At 37.9% G+C, this 22,691-nt stretch overlaps 1 protein-coding gene and 1 non-coding gene across 2 annotated transcripts in view; one reads left to right on the top strand and one right to left on the bottom strand.

Annotated features, from left to right (window-relative positions):
• Window positions 1–12,580, bottom strand: part of cald1a (caldesmon 1a) — a 50,833-nt gene extending 38,253 nt beyond the window's left edge. The window contains exon 1 of the mRNA XM_046874038.1: window positions 12,432–12,580. The gene's annotated coding sequence lies outside the window, so the exon portion shown is untranslated. The remainder of the gene's footprint in view (window positions 1–12,431) is intronic.
• Window positions 12,581–19,223: 6,643 nt separating this feature from the next.
• Window positions 19,224–19,295, top strand: trnae-cuc. Its single transcript has one exon. It is a non-coding gene; the product is annotated as a tRNA-Glu (tRNA).
• The last annotated feature ends 3,396 nt before the right edge of the window (window positions 19,296–22,691 follow it).

Here is a 22,691-nt window from a genome sequence, read left to right as displayed (position 1 = left end):
CATAATGACATTCACGTACATCTATTTAAATGAAATAGGTGATTCAGAAAAGTGGGGGCAACATGAGATTTACTGGAATAACTGGCACTTTACTGAAATCCTTAATATCTTAGTAATATTTAATTTTTAAAAATCTTATATTTAGAATAGTTAAAACATGAGGCCTGTTTTTGATCTCGTATTTGTAGTGAATTTCTTACTGTTGCGTTATAGAATATTGTCGTTCAGTCATCTCCAAATGTAAATTTATATTATATATATATATATATATATATATATATATATATATATATATATATATATATATATATATATATATATATATATATATATATATATATTGAGGTTCTACAAAACTATAAATAGATTATAGACACCTGACCAAGTTTTATGTGCTTTTTTGAACATCCCATTCCAAATGTATTCCAATTTGCTATTATAATAACCTCTACTATTCTGGGAAGATGTTCCACTAAATTTTTGAGCATGCTTACAAAGATTTGTGCCACAAGGATATAAGTAATGTCAGGTATTGATGGTTGCAGTCATTGTTCCAGTTCATCCCAAAGGTGTTAATAGGGTTGAGGTCAGCGCTCTATAACAGGCCATTCAAGATCTTCCCCTCAAACTCATGTAAACCATATTTTACACTGAGCGTGCATTGTGCTCAGGGGCACGGTCTTGCTGGAGCAGGTTTGGGCAGAAAATTTAATGCTACTGCATCTATACAATTGTGTGCCTTCAATTCTGTGGTAAAAGTTTGGGGGAGGAAAATAAATAAATTAATAAATAAATCATATTTGGATGGAAAAGTCAGGCATCCCAACACTTTTGTCTATATGCCGTATAATTAGAGAGTATCTTTACCTCATCATCACCATCTCAAGAAGACTTTTCGAAAACGAGAACCTATGACCCAAGCCTCATTCAGCCCAGGCAAGACGAGCTCTTAAATAAACACTTAATTTCTCTGTGGTAATTAACATAAGCCAGGGCATGGCTCTGGAGCATGTGCCATGTATGACCTACCCTGCTGGAACATTTCATGCCACATAAAACTGTTCTTGATATAAACCTGAAAAGTTCCTGACATGCCTTGTAAAACATACCTCTTGCTGACAGCCATCCTTTAGCTACACCATGCAGAAATGGCCCTGAAGCAAAAATGGTCCTGACACATGTTGAGATAGACAAGGAGAACTGAAAAGTGATTTAGGATCTTATGAGATCACACAGACTAAAAGGCTGTCATGTCCTACAGTATATGAAACATGTAACAGCAATGCAGAAGGCACTTTGCAAGATGCATGTACTGATCATCATTACTGCTTTATTTACATGTGAAAATATTTCGAGGTTTGAATGATTGCTTGGTCCCTGAAGAAAAATAGTACTGAACATCCAACGATGTCTTTGTTGGACTGCAAATGTGAGATGATAAATCAGTATTGTACAGGTAAACTTACGGCGTAGAGAGTTATTGAAAAAACGGTCGTAAGTCAAGAAGAATGACTATTCTAAGATGCGTTTCGACGCAGACTTAGAGGCACTGTAAAAATTATTTTTTTTTACATAGTACAAAAAGAAAAATATAAATAATTTTTTCTCTTCGGAGGTGACCATCATATCTCCGAAATGTCATAAGTTGAGTGGTCATAGGTCAGGGGTCTGACTGTAATTGATATATGACTGTAGTCCAACATACTGAGTACTTAAATTAATCAAGAGCCAGCTATCTTACTGCAAAAGAAAGTTACAGCTTAACCTGGACTGTAATTCTGGCTGGAATATGTAATGTGTGAAAGATGGGATTTTTTTTTTATCATGTTTACTATAAAATGTTTATTCACCATTTATCTCATAATACAATAACATCAAAAAAGAGACATGAGGTATTGACAGATTATAGCTGCTATAATGCAAGTCATCATAGGAACTACTAACAAAAGAAACCAAGATATTAAGTAGATAAATGTCATTTTCATACTAGAGGGAAAAAACAAAACAGGAAAATCACTGGCAAATTGCTGCGGTATGAAGCGTAATAAAACACTTGGGGATGTGGGATGTGCTGTTATTGGAAAATAATATTGAGCCACATCACAACACTCCTACATCACTTATTTTTTTAACAGCACCCATATCATGCTAATCACAAAAACAAAAGATTTATGTAAACGTGCAATTGTATATTAAGAAATTAATTAAACCAGATAAGAAATGTTCACAGCTTAAAATCTAAATCTGTTTATTAAATAGCTTTTCATCATCATCAAGACAGAGCATATGATGTCCTATTGCCTTTATCTGAAGGTCCAGTGATGCTACTAGTGATGTGAACTTTGGCTGACTAAAACCTAGGCGGAGCTTCCTTTTTGGAGATTTTGTAAAAGAACAATGATTATTTCAATCATTTAAAAGAGGGTTAGTGATCCGGAGGTCAGGAATGGCCTCTTGTCAGTGATCAGCCAGACTGATGACAGCAGCAGGGAGTTTGGCCACAGAGATGCTTTTAAAAGTCCTTGTACTTTGAAGCATGGAGCACAAAAGACGCGTTCTAGTTTATACTCTTTACTCTAGAACAAACAGAGCTTATGTGCCTCACATCAATCATGTCTCCATGGAATGTACACAACGTAGGTAAAAACTCTCAAGTTCAGGAATGCTTGTAAATACTCTGCAGGGAAATGTGTGTGTATATATATATATATATATATATATATATATATATATATATATATATATATATATATATATATATATATCTCGAATGCAAAGGACATTCAGACCACCCATTCCTGTGTAGAACCCTTTCCTGTGCCTCCCTCTGTGCTCCTCCCATTACACTTGTGTAGTCACTTCTTTTCACTCGTATTGACAGGGACTGCTGTTGTCAGCATGGTAGAGGGTTTGTAAACACATGTGCCACTCAAGATGAGGCTGCAATATGCAAAACTTTACACTGCAATTATACCATTTCATAATGGGTCTGTCTTATGACCTGAAATATATTAAAAACACATTTTAGATGTCACACAATTAAGGAGCATCCTGCATTATTTCAAACAATGATTTTTTTTGGATTAGTCTAATTCATCTGTTTGAATGCTGTAATCAATCAAAACAAATCAAAACCTTACAGCAATGTTTATTACAAATCTGGGTCTGATACTTTTAACATGTAATAAAACATCAACAGCTGTATTTGGAGGAAACTTCTTAGAGGTGAGTAGATATGTCTGAGCAACCGAGAGCATATAATTAGTTGTGCTCTCCGGGAAGGACTAATGGCATATACACTAAAGAGTTCATGTACACAGAAGAGGGCAGATAGCATCTTATCTCAAAGTGTGTTACAGTGCCTTGTAATGCATCAGCAGCAGCCGTTCAAAAATATGCAGCTGTCACATGTCTTAGTAAACACAAGCCTATGATTAGAATAATAAAAAAATAATACTGTACACCCATACTGTTTTTCAATGAATGTGATTGATACAGAATTTGTCCACGTCCTGACGTCGTTTTTTCTTGTGACATTGGTTCCATTTTGTGTCCATCCCTCTTTTTTTTCCTCTTAAACCGACTTTGTACTAGACACTGGATGCGCTTTAAAGTCATGTGATGGATTACTTTAGTCATCTGAAATATAGGCTTTTATTGTTTTTCTGTGTAATTGCCTGGCCATCAAGCCAGCCAACCCAGAGCATTCATTTTCTCTCTGTGACATATGGACTGACCTTGCACTCACACCAGCAAATGATAAGTCACTGATGTCACTCCAGGTCTGATTCTTGTGGCCATATAGTGACCGCTACTGTTATCGCTTGTGAGTGTACAATATCTGTCTTTTTATAGATCAGTACAAAAATAAACTAATAAATTGTATAGAATCTGCTGTACTCTTAACCTGTAAGTGACAATGACAGTGCAATCATTTATTTCCTATGTGTGCAGTTCATTGCTAATGACACAGTAAAACGTCACTAAATCTAAAGTCTTGTCATTTTCAGAAAGCCTCAGACCAGACTACATATAACAGTGTATAGTGCACTGATTTTTTTTTTAGGAAAACACATTCGAATTTAATCTTTAATTGAATTTTGTAAATAATAAATTTTTGAACGATAGTAGAGCAGAGCAAGTGACTAGTAATTTAGTGGATGTTTAAATGCTAGTGCTCAAATGTAGCCGTTTCCATGTGTTGCAAATTTGCATCGGGAATGCTGAACTTCTGTTCACTTAGCCGCTTGTTTGCGTGACTGTAAATGCAGAATGAACCTGCAATGTTGAAACAACTTACAGTTCTTAACCTGCATAATGAATTTAACATTATTAAATGTAATAAACTAGGGTAATGGTAAAGACAATAAAATATTGTTTTATAAACAAAAGGAATTAAAAAGCATTAATGATTTCCAGGTTCTTGGCTTATTTCAGCCTATCTGTGCTCCACAAATAAGCAAACCTTTTAACACTGAACACAGAAGAATAGCTTGTGAGATTGCAGACTGCTAGGCATCAAGCCATTTTGCTCAGGAGTAAGATATAAAAGATAGGAGAAGCATTTCTGATCCTGTCCCAGTGGAATTTGCTGAAAGTATGCAGTTGATAACCATCAAGCAAGATTAGGCTTGTTTAGCCTTTTATTTTTGAATCCGCTACCCTTATTTAATAAAGTTTGAGCATTCATGTCTTCTAAAAGTAGTGGCAGATTATTGCCATCCATTAAATGTTCATGCGACGTCCTCATAATCATCTTTATAGTGATACGAAGACGAGCCTACAATTATCCAGAAGATCGGCTTAGCTGGTCGAATGCTTATTCGAATATATATGCTAAACTCTAAGAATGGATTAAGAATGAAAGACATTTATAGTCATAATTATAATGTATTGTTTTGCTTAATGTGGCCTATAAATGTATTTAAACTTGTCTTGATTTGTTATAATCCTAGAGTGTAGTGAATCTAGAGTGCTCTTCAAAAGCTCTAGTGCTTCCTGCCTCCACTTCAGGCATTCAGATCTGAAACCTTTGTGAAGATCCAGAAACTAACATATTTGAATGTTGACAACAGCTTACTTTATTACTTTGCCATAAATTATTAGTTCTTGGCTATAAAGACGAGTATTTGACATTGCTATATTTTGCTCTGTATGAACATGTTGCCAGATGGTGACTTCTTCCACAGACTATGAATTAATAAAATGTCTGTGTTGAAGTTAAAAAAAATAAATAAATAAATAAAAATAAAAAAAAGACATTTTTGAAATTTGTCTCTGAGCACTCTTTTTCTTAAACACATAACACTGAGCCCTTGGTGATTACCCGACTTGAATGTGCTAAACGAGGTAGAGTCTGCAGTGCTGTGAACTTCGACACCCTTGTACTATAAAAACTCTCATTTCCAGCGATCCACCTGTGCCACATAAACACTTTCAGGCACAAAGTGGTGTATGGTTCTGCCAGAGGCAAGCTTGACTGAGTGACTGTTACCGTTACTTCAGGCAGGTCTGGGCAGCTGGGATGCTATTACTGATCATTAAGTTAAACCTGAACTAATAAAAGGCTATTATTATCCAAGGTGGTCTCTCGGATGGCAGTCATAAAGAAGGTGTGCATTTACATGATTTCAATGTCTCTCAAAACACACACACACCCACGCACATAGACACCAGCCGTTAATGTAACAAGAGTTCATTGTTCTACATGGCACTGCTATAGTCATTAAATCTGACCTTAATGAGGGCAGCCTGTGCGACGCAGCCCCCCTCCGTCTTTCCACGCACACTGCATCTTTTCCCCTCTTGTAATCAAATGCAGGTGCAATCTGTTTCATTATTCAGAACATGCCCACAATTACAGTGAACTCCCCAATTGTCAGTCTGTGTACTAAAACCAGTGTAAACAGCTTGAGACCATTGTAACCCTGTACTCATGTCACTGTACCCTCTGCTTAGCCGTTAACACAGCTCTCTTCTACACGCCTGTGTACCTTATAACCAACTGTAAGAACTGACAGCGTGATTATCCCCATTCTGTCAGCTTAAGAAGCTGATTCATTCCCACTATGAATATCTTCACTGACTGATGGTATAAGTAGCACATAAATACCCTCAATAGCTCCTTGAATGAATCACAATGGTCATGTCTGGGATGTGTAGCAGGCCCACTGACTAGGTCACCCTGCAATTGAACTGCTGCCGAAAGCTAATAAAACCCCCTTTTTAAGAAAGCCAGACCCGTGTTGTTTATTAACAGCGCGAGTGATTGGAACAGAGTCGTTACTAGCACGTTTCTTATGAGGTAAGAGGCTCTCAGATGCCAGCCTCTCTCCCAGAAGAGCGTTCTTAATTAAACGCCACTCACAAGGAACCTGTTTCTGCCACTGAATCTGTGCCAGCTGTCTGAATCTGTGAAGGAAAATGCAAAGTGATGAATTACAGCACTGCCATGATTCTTGATAAACGAATACAAACTGCCTGGATTGTTGTGTCCTCATAGGACTGAAAAGTAGGTACAGCTTACATATAGGTGTCAAGACATATTTAACACACCATGTAGAGCAACAGGATCAGGCTCCACTCCTTGTGGACCACATCACCAGAGAGATTTATGCTGTCGCTCCATGGCCCAATGAAATGCAGCTCATACAGGCTTTTGTAAACAGGAGATAAGTTGATTCATGTGTTAACTGACAAAGATTACTAAAACAGAACCGGGGTCTGGTCCAGCAAAGTTCGGTGAAAAGCTACATAATTTGCATATTACCTATTATCTGCATTGGACAAAGTCATTTTTCATAATACTGATTATTACCACTACTACTACTACCACCACTTTAAACTGTTAGTTAACCATTTCTAATGGAAACACTTCAAACATACATCCAAAATGACCACACACCTGCATAAGAAATATACGTGCATCAGCGGGACATTAATTCCACAGCATTAATGAAGTGTCACAGTGGATCTAGAGACTGTCTTAGGAACACTGTGCATGCAGCTATTCACAGCTCAATTGTACACCTAGAGACAGTTTAGGGATGAGATGGCTAGGTTTATGGGATGAGGGTGGTAACCGGACAACACTAATAAAACTAAAATGAACACAGACCATTTTAATGCCAAATACAAACAAATCAATATCCAAACAAATAACTACAGGGAACAAAAATTTTGGAAAATAAAAATGTATTGATTTTTACTTTGCGTCTGCTCGAGGAATTCACTTGGCCTATCCACTTTGTGTTGGCAATGCATTTTATTTTTTTTTGCCTCTTGTTGGTATAATGAAACTGCAATGACATTGCACCATCATGCTGCATAAAATCATGAATCATAAACCAACCTACTCATTTATGTAGTTATGCAATCAGCCAGTCATATTACTGTGCAATGCATAAAAATGCACATAAAAGGCCATGAGATTTAGTTCATGTTCATATACAAAATATCAAACACTGGATTTAAAGAAGATTGGAAAAATATTATCACCTGCTCTTTGCTCAGTCTTCAGCAGTCCAGTTTGAGTAATCCTGATGTTTTTGGCTGGGATAAATACAGTAAATCCTGCTGTTGTAGCCCATTTGCCTCAAGACTCAATGTTTTATGCTCTGTGAATATATGCTTTTCTGCTCACCACAGCTGTAAAGAGTGGTTGCATTACCATAGCCTTCCTGTCAGCTTGGATTAGTCTGGCCATACACCTCTGACCTTTCTCATCAACAAAGCATTTCCTTATAATGAAGTGCTGCTCTCTGGAGGTTCACTTAATATTTTTGGACCATTCTGTGTAAACCCTGGAGATTCTTGTGTGAAAATCCCAGATGATCAGCAGTTTCTGAAGCACTCAAACTAGGCCTTCTGGCACCAGCAAACATGCCACAATCGTCACCGAGATCACATTTTTCTTCATTCTGATGCTGGTGTGAACATTAACAGATGATCTTGACCTGCATCTCTATGATTTTAGACACTGCGCTGCTGCCACATGATTTAGCTGATTTAATAATTGCATGAATGAGTCATTGTACCATGGTTCCTTTTAAAATGGTCAGTCTATAGGCATCCTAAAATTCCTTAAATACCAGTCATTAAAAAAAGGGGCCTTGAATCATGACTTTAGCAAGAGCACATTAGCCATTCTCTGTTTAGATGTTTGTTTATTTTGGGCCTGAATAGCAGAGGTCCCCATTGGGAAGAGGCTGGAAGAGAGACAGAAACGGACTCGCGCTGACATTTCCTGTAACTGTTTTATCAGAGAGGAGCGATTTGGACTCCGGCTCATCAGCAAGAATTTACATTATCAATACAACATTTGGGGAACTTGCAATCACGCGAAGACAACTTACAGTAGATGATCGGTATTGGAGCAATCAGGAAAATAGAATAAAAAGATTGTGTGACTTAAATACGTGCTGTATAATATGCCACTGTGCATATGACCAGGATGACCGTATACGCTTAAACTACAGCTCTAACTGTGTGCCCTCTACAGAGAGGATTTATTTCTAAATCTAACATGGCTGCACCCTCAGGCAATGGAGCGAAAAGAACTCATCCGTCAGCGTTATCCATCATCCGAAAGAAATCCTTGCACATCAGCAGTTCTGGCTTACTTCAAGTCTCCCTACTTAAGAGTTACACAGTCTCGATCCAACTCAACGTTTCTGTTCCAGATTCCCACTTTTCTGCTGAAAACTGCAACCAATGCCGGAGAATAACAGACCACAACGTCAAATTACCAGAAAAAAGAAAAGAAGGGGAAGAGAGGGGAAAAAAAAAAAAAAAAAAAATACCCTTTCCACTAAAGAACGAGTTGAAAATGAGTGAGCGAAAAAAAGAGGAATTTCAGATTTATACAGAATTTTACAATCAAAACATCTGCAAGGCAATTATGGGATATTTGCAGGAACCTAAATAAACATGAGCTAAGGTTTCAGATGGCTCTGATCTCACAATTGAGGAATGTCCTAGATTGGTGCCCTCCCTTCCTCCCTATCCTTGATCGTCATAACCAGTTTAGAGTTAAACAGATCATTAAAAGACCTCAAAGCAGACAAAAAAAAAAAAAAAAAAAAAAAAAAAGTACCGGAGTTGCACAAGTGGATATGTAGGACCTAACTCATTCCACTTACAAAAGTACAGGGTATCAGCTTAAAAGCAGAGGACGACTAGTGCACAACACGATGTGGTCAGACTAGCTCGACTCATGTCCCTTGAGCTTTCTCCACAGTGTTAATCACTGTAACAGAGAGCTAATTGAACTTTTACAATGGTTATCCAAAGTAAACATTCTTGCAGTATTATTTCACAGGGGTCCATTTACAAAATGCTTACACATACTTTCATTTGCCCTTGGGTACTTCTTATATCCAGACATATGCAAGTCCCAAGAAATTCCAATTTTGTGTGATAGCCTGAGAATCATTTGAATGAAAACTTCCTAAAAACACAAATCACCTGCAGGTTGAATAATGACAATTTTAGATTCAAAACAGCAACAACGCAAATATTTATTTAATGCAAGTTTGAATTGAAAATTATTTGATTTAGGTTATTACCCTAAAAAAATTGTTTAGTATGGAGTCAATCCTACACTGGGTAACACCTTAAACAGGCCACTCTGTTCCTATAACAGCCTCTGTCCTGTAGTTGTGTTCTTTAGCCTGGACCTGAAGGATCTAGACTCCGGAAACACAGGGTAGTGTTCTCTACATCCTGCCTGAGCCAGGCCTATGGCAAAGCCTCTTTATCACTTTGCAGAATTACTGCCAGAATCCTCTGGGCTCTACACATGCCCTCACATTATAGCAAAAGAAAAGAGAGCACGCAGGAGACAGAGACAAAGTGGGAGGGTTTAAAAAAAAAAAAAAAAAAAAAAAAAAAAAAGGGGGAGAGAAAATGGTGCATTCCAAAGCCTTTTTCAATCGTCTGTCACCAGGTTCAATCTGTTCCTTATAAGGCAAGGGCATTCCCATCATATTTTCCAAACACCACATTGTTATCAGATCCTGTTTCATGGCCAATTATTGTCCTGGCTCACTGCTCAAGAGACCTCACTGCTACCTACAGTATATAGTTGATCAGCATTTATACACATGCCTGAGCCATCAGTTTGAACAATACAGCAAGATTCCTTGCACTTCTGAACTTTACAATGATTAACATGGATGTCATCGAATTATCTTGGCCTGCTAAAAAAGGCCAAAAGGTATTTCTGAACCCATGCGGGCATGTTATGGGGCGGACAGTTGTGTTAACATTAGCAAGCGCCTTTACTGCATACTAAATCAGACCTGAGAATTCACTTAGCAAAGCAAACCACCCTCCCATCCTCCAGCCTGTCCACAATCCCACAACAGAAAACAGATGAAACAATACAAGAATGTTCGTGACTGGCAAAAGTGCACCGCAAATATTTTGGGACGAGAACAAGGATCGGGAATCCAGCCAGAACATACAGCACAGATGATGCTACTGAAAGTGTCGGTAAGTGAAGATCAAGGGTCCGAAAATCCAGTACAGAAGTCAACTCAAGTCAAGTGGGTTTTATTGTTATTGCTCTGTATAGTATAGGACTGCATGCAGTGCAAATACATGACGCTATGAGACGAGTGCAGAGTATCCAAGAAATATACCAGACAGTGTACCCTAAATAAACAGAATAACAGAACAGTGTTTCATGGAAGAAAGTAGTCCAAACAACCGACTGTAGGCTAGATATTAACATGCAATTGGGTTGCAAAAAAACATGCTGCAACATGGAATAGTGAGATCGGTAGAAAAGTGTTACATAGCAGCATCTTAAAATTCACTCAATATAAGGTGCAAGGGAATTACACCTTCTAACGAGGCTGGACTCCAGCCCTCCACGCCTGGTCGAAATTAGGGACCGCATGCAATGATTAAATAAATAAACTTACCACGACTATACAATTTACTACGACAAGAAAGAAAAGTTTGCTCAGCAAGAGGCTGTGGGTTCGGATAACATGTTGCTCAACTGCATTCTAGTCTCTAAATGAATACCTACAGCGAGTCCTGCAGGAGAGAAATAAACACAATCACTCAGTACTGCAGGAGCAATTCAACACTACAGATGTTTGTTCAAAAAGACACATGCAATTGATTTATACAGCACAAATATATGGCTTCACACTTCACTGGGAAATTTGCTATGTATTTGTGAATGGTTTTAAAAACAATATTGACTACACAATCAGAATTGTGGAGGTTATATCTAAGGTTTAAATGTACACATCTAAATGTTGATGTAGAAAAAATGATTGGAATCCAATTGAATTTAATTTTATATTAATAAAACTATAAAATTAAGTTTTGGTGGAAAAATACATGCATTCAATTTAACAAGAGTCAAAAAGCACAGATGTGACGGCCGCTATTTAAGCCACCAAGCCCATAATTAAGCATTTTGAAAATCTGAATTTCACTCATTCACTTTTAAAACACTTTCTCCTGTTCAGGTGGGTCACCAGGGAGCTTATCCCCAGAACACTGGATGTGATGTCTGGTCATCGCTGGACACCACACACCTTGGGAAAACCATTCTATCTACAAGCATGTTTGTATGAGGCTGAAGAAAGCTGAAGAACCCAGATAAAGTAACATCAGAAACACCGCTAAAACTCAAAACTAAAATGCTGCACCACTGTACCATAATGAACCCATATTTTAGGTGACGTTATAAACGATATTCCATGTTCTTTATCCCAGATGATCACTTCATCATGACATATTTGACTGGACAACAAACATGATCACCATGTGGATAATGCAGGAATGAATCAAAGCAATTCAAGAAACTGCAACATGGACAACACTGCACATATTGGGACAATTTAGTGCAACAGGTACACCAACAAGCATGTTTGTTGTAGGCTGGATGAAACTGTAGAACCCTGAGAAAGCCCAGGGATATGAAGTAACATTAGGAACACCACAAGAACAAAGACCTGAACTTCTGCACCACTGTACCCTCCTGAACCTACATTTTAAGAACTGAATTTAAAATGTGGCACCAAAAATATGATCACACACACACACACATTTTATAATATTTTCAACCTGCATGTATGCAAAAGGAAATGAAGGCTTTAAATTCAGATCAGTCCAATTTCTCTCCATTTTTTAAAAAAATGTTTCCATTTTCTTCATCATTGCATATTTGTCAACAAACATGATCACAATGCGAATAATGCAGAAATGCATCCAAGCATTTTACTAACCTGCAACATGAATAGCAAAACAAACAAACAAAAAAATTTATAAACAAAACCTGACAGCATGCGGTGGTAAACGCGAATAAGCAACAACGGATGAACAATAAAACTTCAACTGCAGCTTTAAGAGTATCAGGGCTTCTGAAGTTGATAAAGTTACAACTTCCATAATGTTCCACAACTTACCTGCCACTGAGTGAGAACCTGGCTGAGCTTTAGCTTATAAAACTCTGACTTTCCGAGGTTTCCGCTCGGTCTGTTCACTCCAGAGAAAAAGCTCGGGGTTCGGTCAGAGATGCGCTTTCTCCTAAAGCTCCTCCCTTTAAACATGTCCCAGCACCAGCCTCACACAGCTTTTACGACATGTCTGAAATTCATCACGCCTGCAAACAATCTAAGACACGACTTCTAATCAAAACGCCATGCCCACTCAGCTAAACTACACTATAATGTATTGTGTTTAGCAAAACTGGTGTGAATGTTCATCTGGAGCACAGAGACTCTTCTTCTGAGTCAGCAGTATGCTCAGGATATGTTTTTTAAATCAGTATTTTCTGGAATCCAAAAGATGTTCCAGAATCTTCTGAATCAGTCATTAAAGAAAAACTCCACCATGTTACAAAAGTATGTGGACACCCGATTTTCATACCTTTTTGAAAATAATATCCCAGACTATATAGTTAGACTCTGCAGTTATAACCTTCACTTCTCCAGGAAAGATGTTGGAGCATGCCCACAGCAAAGATTTTTGGTCATGCAGGAATCAAAGCTTTAGTGAGATCAGACAGTTGGATGAGGAGTCCAGGGATGTTCCAGTTTGTCCCAAAGGTGTTGAGTGGGGATAAGGGTCAGGACTCACACTGAAGTTTTTCCACTCCAAACTCAAAAAACCATGTCTTGTCAGAGCTTGTGCACAAAGGCATTGTTATGCTGGAACATGTTTGGGGCTCTTGGGTCCACTGGAGGGAAACTCAAAATGCTTCAGGGTACAAGGGACACACATACAAACTGGAAACAATTTGTTGGGGCCAATATACGGGTGCGAGAATGTCCACAGAGTTTAGGCCATAGCGTGTAGTTGTGATGTGTTTCGATCCTGGTGGTGATTTGTTGGGTTGAATTTTCATTATACATAAAGGAATTTGCTGACATCACATGGGACAATAATAGCATTACATTTGCAATAAATAAATAAACAAACAATTTAAATATTTTCAAAAGAAATTAAAAATTTTAATTCACAGTAAATAAAGAGCTTCTATTCTCAATCACCATTTCAACATTCAGTGCTATACTGAAGCTGTGGAGATTTAAAAAAATTCTAGTGCAGCCCAGTATAACCTTTGGCATAGTTGACAAAGAATTATTGGTAGCTGCCATAAATATAAATGTAGACATGGTTTAGTCATTAAGCTTTGAAAACTCACTTCTATGAGCATGTTGTAGAGTTGAGAACGTGAGAATTGAATAGACTAAAGCGCTGAAGCACTGCTGGTAGTGCTTTCTTGAGCTGATACCACTATCAGCTAATTATTGTGGGTAATATAGGCCATTTAAAACCTTTACACAAAGTGAAAATAAACCATCATTTTGGCAAAAGCAAAGAAAAAAACACTCTTGCAAACTCTTGTGCCACCACTTAACTCAGATGTTAATTATGAAGATTAAAATGCAAATTATTCACGGTGAATTTTTCCTTGGAAAGCAGAATTGTGTAGTAAAAGATTCTAGGCTTCAAACTGGTGGGTTTTTTTTCTGTACAACAAATTAGCCAATTATTTCATACTTTTAGAAGACCCACATCTAATGGTTACAATGAGATATTTACGATTTTTTTTTACTGTAAAGGTGAATTGCCTTTGACAGACCTGTCAACAGGATGAACCCAATATATAACAGTGGCTTAATGGAAATAGAAATCAAGTAAATCTGTCGAAAAGAGACAGAAGAGCCAATTCTTGAATGGATTTACCCAACAGTCTTCATTATAATCTGCTTAAAAAGAACAGTGACTTGTAAATTCCACATCACTATATACAGAACTGTTCAAAGCAAGCCAAGTCTACTCACTGACCGCTCAGTGGCTTTAAAATGTTGGCTCTTCTTGCCAAAAACAAAGCATGCCAGGATTTTTTCGAAACAGTTAAAGGAACGATCTGTCATGCTGGCACTAAAAAAAGAGAGAAAGAAAGTTCAAATACCAATACATGCAACATTTTGAGAAATGAAGCCAGACTGGCTTTGCAGAATGCCCTTTTTTGGTGATCCTTCATGAGCCTCATTTGAAAAACGAAGCCACTGTCTGTGCGGATCATAGGCAACGTTTAGCTTGGCAAAAGACGGGGTCTGTTTAAACACTTAAATATACAGCTAATATATGCTGTGAAGTAAAAGAAACACTACACCTTGAATTTAAAATTTGGAAAAGGTGCCCAAACTACCCACAGACCTGTACCATTAAAGGCAAATGCGATACCCTCAGAAGGATAAAGTAATCCAACATGAGATATCTTTCATGCTTGAGTTTAGCCAGGCTTTTTGAAGGAACTCACTAGATTTTATCCTTAGTTTCTCTGGGGCCAAGTAATAAATATTTGCAATGCTCATTCTGTGCATTCTGTTCTTTGGCTATAATTCTGTCCTTCTGCAGAGTGGGTTGTCAGGATGTGGGGTGCTTGATTTGAATAATAGATAAAAAGAGTGGAACTGACTTTAAAACAGAAAGTTATGTAGTTATTAATGTTATGGTTCTATTAATATGTCAGTGTATCATGAGTCTTTTTTTTATAACATTTATAAACATTCTCACAATATTGGCTCAACATTTCGTGTGGTAGGAACGATAGCTTATAATGTCGAATGACCATAAAGCATTGTGTGAGTGACATTTTAATAAAGTTGTAAACTAAAGCACTGGTACCTTGTCATCTAAGGTAACAGCTGGTAAACAATATGAAACACCACTAAATTACAAATGACTGAAGTAAAAAAAAAATCTCTCACACATTCTGGAGAAATGAGAAGCAAATATTGTACTGTAAGTGAACAGATGTTTTAGTGTTACTTAAATTGACCTTTTCTCTTATTGTGTGTGATGGTGTGTTGTGTATCTTGGCTATATGAAAAAGAATAGAGAAACACCCAGTATTCAAACGTTTGCAAATCCAACCAGCAAACACCACCATGGGGAATAATAATTTGCTTGCTTTGCACATAGGCCTTTGATGAAATAGGAGCAACCAAATAATTTAGCACTAATGAAATACAAAAATTTGACAAGTTCCCACAGAATATATTAACAGCAAGCATTAAAATACCTTTCCTCAGATCCATAATTTGGTAAATAACATGATGATGCTAAATGTTGTATAGTTTCTTCATGTAAGAGACTAAACCTGGTTTATATTTTCCACAGTGACTCCACATAATTAGCTCAGTAGTAAGCTTATGTTTATAGAAATGCATTCTAGATATGATTATGTTAGTCTCCATTGATCATTATGGACGTTTGGACATATAAGGCAATTAAGAAAGTATTGAAATAAAATTTGAACTCAGAAATGGTCTTGTTGAAAGAAAGGGTCTGTCTGTGCCTATGTCTTAATTTGTTTAAAATAGACCATTAGTGCTATGAACACTTCAGCAACCTAGTACGAAAACAGGGAAGGCCACAATGTGCCAGAATCTTGTCTTGTACTCGATAACACGTGACCTTGTTCTATTTCTAGCCTGTATATTCACACAATAGTCATGAATGGCTTTTTATATGCCTAATTGTTGCCTTTTACGTGCAGTTGCATTCTGAGGATGGTTCAATTGCCTGCATTCATCAACGTCTCTCTACATGCCTGAGCGTTTGAGAAAACACAGTGGTGAATATCACCTGTCACATTCTCTGCTTGCTGGGAGTTTCACACAGCCTGAGGAACTCAGTGTATCAGGTCATCATGATATTGGTCATAAAGGATGAAGCTGATATTGAGTGCTGACCCTCTCTCAATTAGCCTGGAGAAAACAGACAGTAGCTATGACAACCATGGTTGCCTGGGCTGCCTAATAAAATCCCCCCGTGGTCATTTGAGACTATTCCTGTACCAAACCAATGGTCAAAATAACCACTGAATCAAAAAAACACTTCAGAATTTGTCTCTTCCAAACATTAATCTTTAATCATTACAAACATTTAACCTTTCTCATTAATATAAAGTGTAAAGTATAATACATTTTAATATAAAATAACCAACCCAGTCTTTCTTTCTTTTACATATGCAATCAACCATTTGTGTGATAGTATTACAATGAATACAATCATGCAGATACAGGTCAAGACATGCATAATAATCACACTATATTCTTCTTCTTCTTCTTTTGGCTTTTTGGCTGCTCCCATTAGGGGTTGCCATAGTAGATCATCCGTCTCCATACCACTTTTTCCTCTACATCTGCCTCTTTCAAACCAACTACCTGCATGTCTTCCTTTACCACATCCATTAACCTCCTTTTTGGTCTTCCTCTTTTCCTCCTTCCTGGTGTTTTCATCCTCAGCATTCTCCTACCGATATACCCCATTTTCCACCTCTGCACATGTCCAAACCATCTCAATCGGGCCTTTCTCACTTTGTCCCCAAAATGTCCTACATGTGCTGTCTGTCTTATAAACTTGTTTCCAATCCTGTTCTTCCTCGTCACTCCCAATGAAAATCTCAGCATCTTCAGCTCCGCTACCTCCAGCTTCACCTCCTGTCTTTTAGTCAATGCCACTGTGTCTAAACCATACAACATTGCAGGTCTCACCACAGTCCTATAAACTTTCCCTTTTCACTCTTGCAGATACTCTTCTATCATAAATCACTCCTGCCACTCTTCTCCACCCACTCCACCCTGCCTGCACTCTATCACAATATCATCCGCAAACAACATAGTACACGGAGGCTCCTGTCTGACCTCATCTGTCAACCTGTCCATCACCCCTGCAAACAGAAAAGGGCTCAGAGCTGATCCTTGATGCAATCCAACCTCCACCTTGAACCAGTCTGTCGTTTCTACTGCACACTTCACTGCTGTCACACTATGCTCATACATGTCCTGCATCATCCTCACATACTTTTTTACCACACTTGACCTTCTTATACAGTACCACAACCTTTCTCTCGGCACCCTGTCGTATGCTTTCTCTACATCCACAAACACACAATGCAACTCCTTCTGACCTTCGCTATACTTTTCTATCTATCTCAAAGCAAATAATGCATCTGTGGTGCTCTTCCTCGGCATGAAACCATACTGTTGCTCACAGATGTCACCTCTTTCCTCAGCCTGGCCTTTACTACTCTTTCCTATTACTTCATGGTGTGACTGATCAACTTTTCACACTGTATATTAGAATTAGAAAAAAAATGGATTTGAGTGGTTCTGAACATGGCATGATTGCTGCAGTCAGATAGGCTAGTTTCATTATTTCAGAAACTGTAGATCTTTTTGCATTTATATGCACACAATTTATACTACTTGGTGCACAAAGTAAAAAAATCCAGTAAGCAGCAGGTTTGCAGGCAAACACACCTTGATGATGAGAGGTCAGAGGAGAACTGCCAAAATGTTTCTAGCTGACTGGAAGCCTACAGAAACTCAAATAACAATTCTTTACAACTGTGCTGAGCATAAAAGCGTTTTAGAATGAAACACATTTTGAAGCCAGTGAGTTATAATAGAAAAAGACCATATCAAATCTGAGGCTACAATGGGAACAGATTCACCAAAACTGGACAGTTAAAGACTGTGAAGGAGTTTTTTCAATATTCAGCTTGTCCAGTGTTAGTGAGACATGCCTAGTGTTAATCTCAGGCTTTAATTTTCATTAGGAATTTAGGATGAATTATAGTTTTTTATTTTAAAATATAGTTACAAAAGTTATGTGAAAAAATTCAAGTGCATATATGCAAAAAAACAGATTGAATTACAGTAACAAAATCATATGCTCCCTTTGCATAAAACACTCGTATGTACCCTTTTGTAACAAAGTAGCTAAAATGAGAGCTGGCAGTAAAAGTAACTCAGTGCCATGTGTTTTTTTAATTTCTGCAAATCTTGCCTTTGAGGCTGGAATAAATCTCGATGTCCTGAAACGTTACACTCTTGTGTGGAAACTTGGGTTTTGAAACTGCTCAAATGAGATAGCTAGAGCCCTGAACTCTCCCTGTGCTTGTCCATACCAACCACTTCATGGCTAATTTCTTTCCACCATTATGGAAAATTATTTATTAAGATCATATGTATAGTCCACTGCAAATGCTCCTGTAAAACTAAACATTCAGCAGGACCCTGAGAGCTAGCCTCTCCGGTGGGTCTCTTAACATGTAACAGGCCTTGGGATCTTATTCAGCTGGTGTTTCATCATCACTAAGCACAAGTTGTACACAAACACATTCATCAAAGTGGATTGAGTGGAAATGCTATTCAGAGTAGCCTAAAAACCTGAGTAAATGTACTGTGACAAAAATGTTTTGTCCCGAGCAGATGTAAAAATAGTCATTTAAAACAGAAGTGTGTGCAGCACTGTTTATCCCACTCCTGTGTGCCTCCTAATTCACACCTCTAATCCAACTCATTTAGGAAATTATTTAGTGAACACTTTCAAGTTCTCATGTAGCAACTTGCTTATCTATCTTATCACACAATCAGGTTTAGGAATGCACCCCAGATGTAAGAACAGTCCATCAAGGGGGCACCACGCTCGCACTCATTTACACCCAGGGGCAACATAGCATAGCCAATCCACCTCTTGACATGGTTTTGGCAGAAGAAGAAAAGGAGTGAACCCAAGGAAGACCCACAAGGATATTGTGGGAGCATGCAAAACCAAAAGAGACAGTAACCCAAGCTCATGATCAATAAAGATGATGTAAATGTGAACTGATAATATTGCTCCATATACTTTCGTCAATCAACTTAAGACAAATTTTATGAGGTTAGTAACATTCCCTGGTGGTCTAGTGGTTAGGATGCGGCGCTCTCACCGCCGTGGCCCGGGTTCGATCCCCGGTCAGGGAACCAACCCCAGCCACTTTCAGTGCCGGTCCCAAGCCCAGATAAATTGGGGAGGGTTGCGTTAGGAAGGGCATACAGCGTAAAAAAGGGCCAAATCAAACATGCGGAGGATCCGCTGTGGCGACCCCTAATGGGGAAAAGCCGAAAGAACGTTTATTTTAGTGAGTAACATAAATTTGGTCCCATTGAGAAGACAAATGTGATGGGTTAGCACTGTTAGTAAACATGACATATTGTAAGATACAAGTTTATTCTAGACACAAGCACACTTTATTCTGGAGTGTTATCTTGGGTTCAACATCAGGCTAAAATTCTGCCAACTTTTCAATGAACCACTGGCTTCCTTTAATCCATCCATCTCAGCTATGGGTGGAGTTATCCCAGGCTGCGAGGTGGCCCAGCAAATAGACTGACTTTTACTCATTAAAAAAATATATGTTACTTGTTTTTGCCGAATTATAGTCTTATTCTAAAAATTTGGACTTCAAATAACTGGCAGCCTTTAATGAATAAAACAATAGATTCATGCAAAATATGTCAGGGTCCTGACTTTACAATTAAAGATGTAATTTGAAAAAATAAAGATATAATACATAAAGAAATAATGTTGAACTCAAAACACTATCCAGTACAGTAAACTTTCTTTCGGCTTCTTCCATTAGGGGTCGCCACAGCGGATCATCCGCATGTTTGATTTGGCACGTTTTAAACTGGATGCCCTTCCTAATGCAACCCTCCCCATTTATCTGGGCTTGGGACCTGCACTAAGAGTGGCTGGGGTTGGTTGAAGAAGATGAACTTTAATTTAAAAAAAATGGCTTCTACCATTAGGGGGCGCCACAGAGGCTCATCCGTCTACATACCCCCCCTGTCCTCTACATCTGCCTCTTTCAACCCAACTACCTGCATGTCTTCCCTCACCACATCCATAAACTTCCTCCTTGGTCTTCCTCTTCTTCTCCTTCCTGGCAGCTCCATCCTCAGCATTCTCCTACCGATATACCCCATGTCCCTCCTCTGCACTGTAGAAGAGTTAATGTTTCTGGGAAGCAGCTGTGGATAAAGTAAAAAAAATCAGCCTTTTTCTAAACCAAAGCACATAGTGATAATTAAGATTGCTGTGTCTTAGCAGCCAATTTGAAACACAATTAAATCTCAATGTTGCATGTTGCAGCAGCTCTAACATACTTGTTGAATTCTTTCACTGTGAACATTCACTTTCACAAGCTTTTTGATCTGAACTGCTGTGACATGCAGAACAGTTCAACAAGAGACAACAAAGCTTTGGAAGCAATTTCACAGCAAAGGTCACACAGAACAACGTGTGGGAGATTTAACAGTACCACAGAGACTGCATTTATGTCCAATCAAAACCAGACCATCTGCTCATCATAAAATACAAAAGCTGTATTAATAGAACAGTCTTCAGAATGATAAAGCATGTAAAGATACACACATAATGTCAAATAGGGGGTGACCTTCTGCAAATCTAGCAATACTCCCAGATTCATTACATAAATAGCAAGTGCATAGTTTAAATGTATGATTTAAAAGAATATATGAAAATTTTTTTAAAAAGTTAAATGTAATTTCTGAATACTCTGCGCCCCTACAGTGAATGGGCTGATGTGTTCCCTAATAAAAAGAACAGCACTAAACTTCTTCCTGTTTGTTTAAAGGATGCGCATAGGCACACTTCCTGCTTTATAGGTTTGTTTAGTGTGTATGTCTCAGCAGAGTTCAAATCTGACAGCAGCCATTTTAAATAGTCCAAATTTTACCTGAGACATACACAACTATACACAATATGACAGAATGTTTAATACTGAGTTGAAATGAATTTCTATTTACCAAAATGTAATTCTGCATTGAAGGGAAAGAGAAACTATGCCTGTATTTTAAATTAAACAATAAATATTTGATTCAGGGCTCCAGAGAGCACTTAATAGGTTTAAATGTTTAAATGTTCAATTTCTGGCAATTTGATACAGTTCTAACCTTTTACACCTTTCCAAATTGTGTTATTTGTAATATAGATTATACAGTGTAATTAATGTCCATTACCTGACTGGTTCAAGATTACATGTCTCTCACGCTTATGTTAAAAGGTCGATAGTTTTGCTCATGGTGAGAGATAACAAAGGGAATTTTATGTGGGTAACCTTGTGTTTATTTGAAACGGAAAAAGGAAAAGGTTAATAACATCCTGAAGTCTGATAGAAGTGCTAAAATAAAGTCGTCTTTGAAGATTTACAGTGCATACAAATAAAGGATTACAACCATATTCTTGTTCAAAATATTTACACTATAAAATCATTGTGATGTAATTTCTTTACACAGTACAAATATTCAGCTGGTTCACTGACATGTTTGCTTGTGACCTTACAGACAAAGACAGAACCCGGGTCATATGTTTAACACAGATCTTGCTGATGCTGATGATGATGCCCTGCTGTGTTTGTTTGGCCTCTATCAACATGACCTGATTTGTAGAGGATGTTGTGCCCCTCCAACACCCTTCCTTTACCTTCCTTCTGTTTCCTCTCTCATTACGGCCTTACAAAGTGTAATTTCTATTCAGTGATTTATTCTCTTTTTTTCATATACAGTATATTGCATGAGACAGCCTGCATAGAAGAATTCATTTCTGCTTGGATGTGCTGGAAAAAATCAACAAAATAAAACAAAGAAAAAATAAATCATGAAATAGAGAGTATGTTTTGTAGTCTCTCCATGATGGTATTTGTCTGAATGGTGCACTTTTGATCACATTGTTCTCCTCTTCACAATATCCAGCATGAAGTTCTCTTCAACACCATGTCTCTTGAATAAGAGTGAAGGATGTTCATGTACTTGATGTGGCACTGTGAACTGAAAACTGGCTTCATGGACAGCAGAGAAATAATATGAATGTGATTTTCAGTCAAAAGTATAAGCAGCTGTGGTGGAACTCAGTGGTATACTAACACCAAACACGGGCCTACTTTATGTAAGTGGGTCAGATGTGATTGCGTGTCTCAGTTGGCTTAATCCCATTTTTGATACAGTAATAGCGCTTCTTCTGAAACGGACAGTTTTTCACTCCGTTCTATTACAACACCCGGTACAGATAGGATGACTTATACTAAAACTCTGCATATACTAATTCTCTGGAACTATACACGAGTTAGTGTTTTTGCCTATCAGAAATGAATCGTGCCAATTCTTATAAGTCGACCCTGTTTCTGAGGAGATTGAAAAGGCTAAACCTGGAGAATGTGACTAGAGACCATGCATGAACACGAAACTTGGTTGCCTCCATCTGGTGAAAAAGGGAAATGCAACAATGTAAAGTCAAGTCAAGAGTCAAGAAGCTTTTTATTGTCATTTCATCCATATATAACTGACGTAGTACACAGT

Source organism: Silurus meridionalis, chromosome 18 (genome assembly GCF_014805685.1).
Source record: "Silurus meridionalis isolate SWU-2019-XX chromosome 18, ASM1480568v1, whole genome shotgun sequence".
Classification (NCBI taxonomy): Eukaryota; Metazoa; Chordata; class Actinopteri; order Siluriformes; family Siluridae; genus Silurus; species Silurus meridionalis.
The sequence above is the reverse complement of the archived record's forward strand: the minus strand, read 5'-3'. Positions and strand labels throughout refer to the sequence as shown.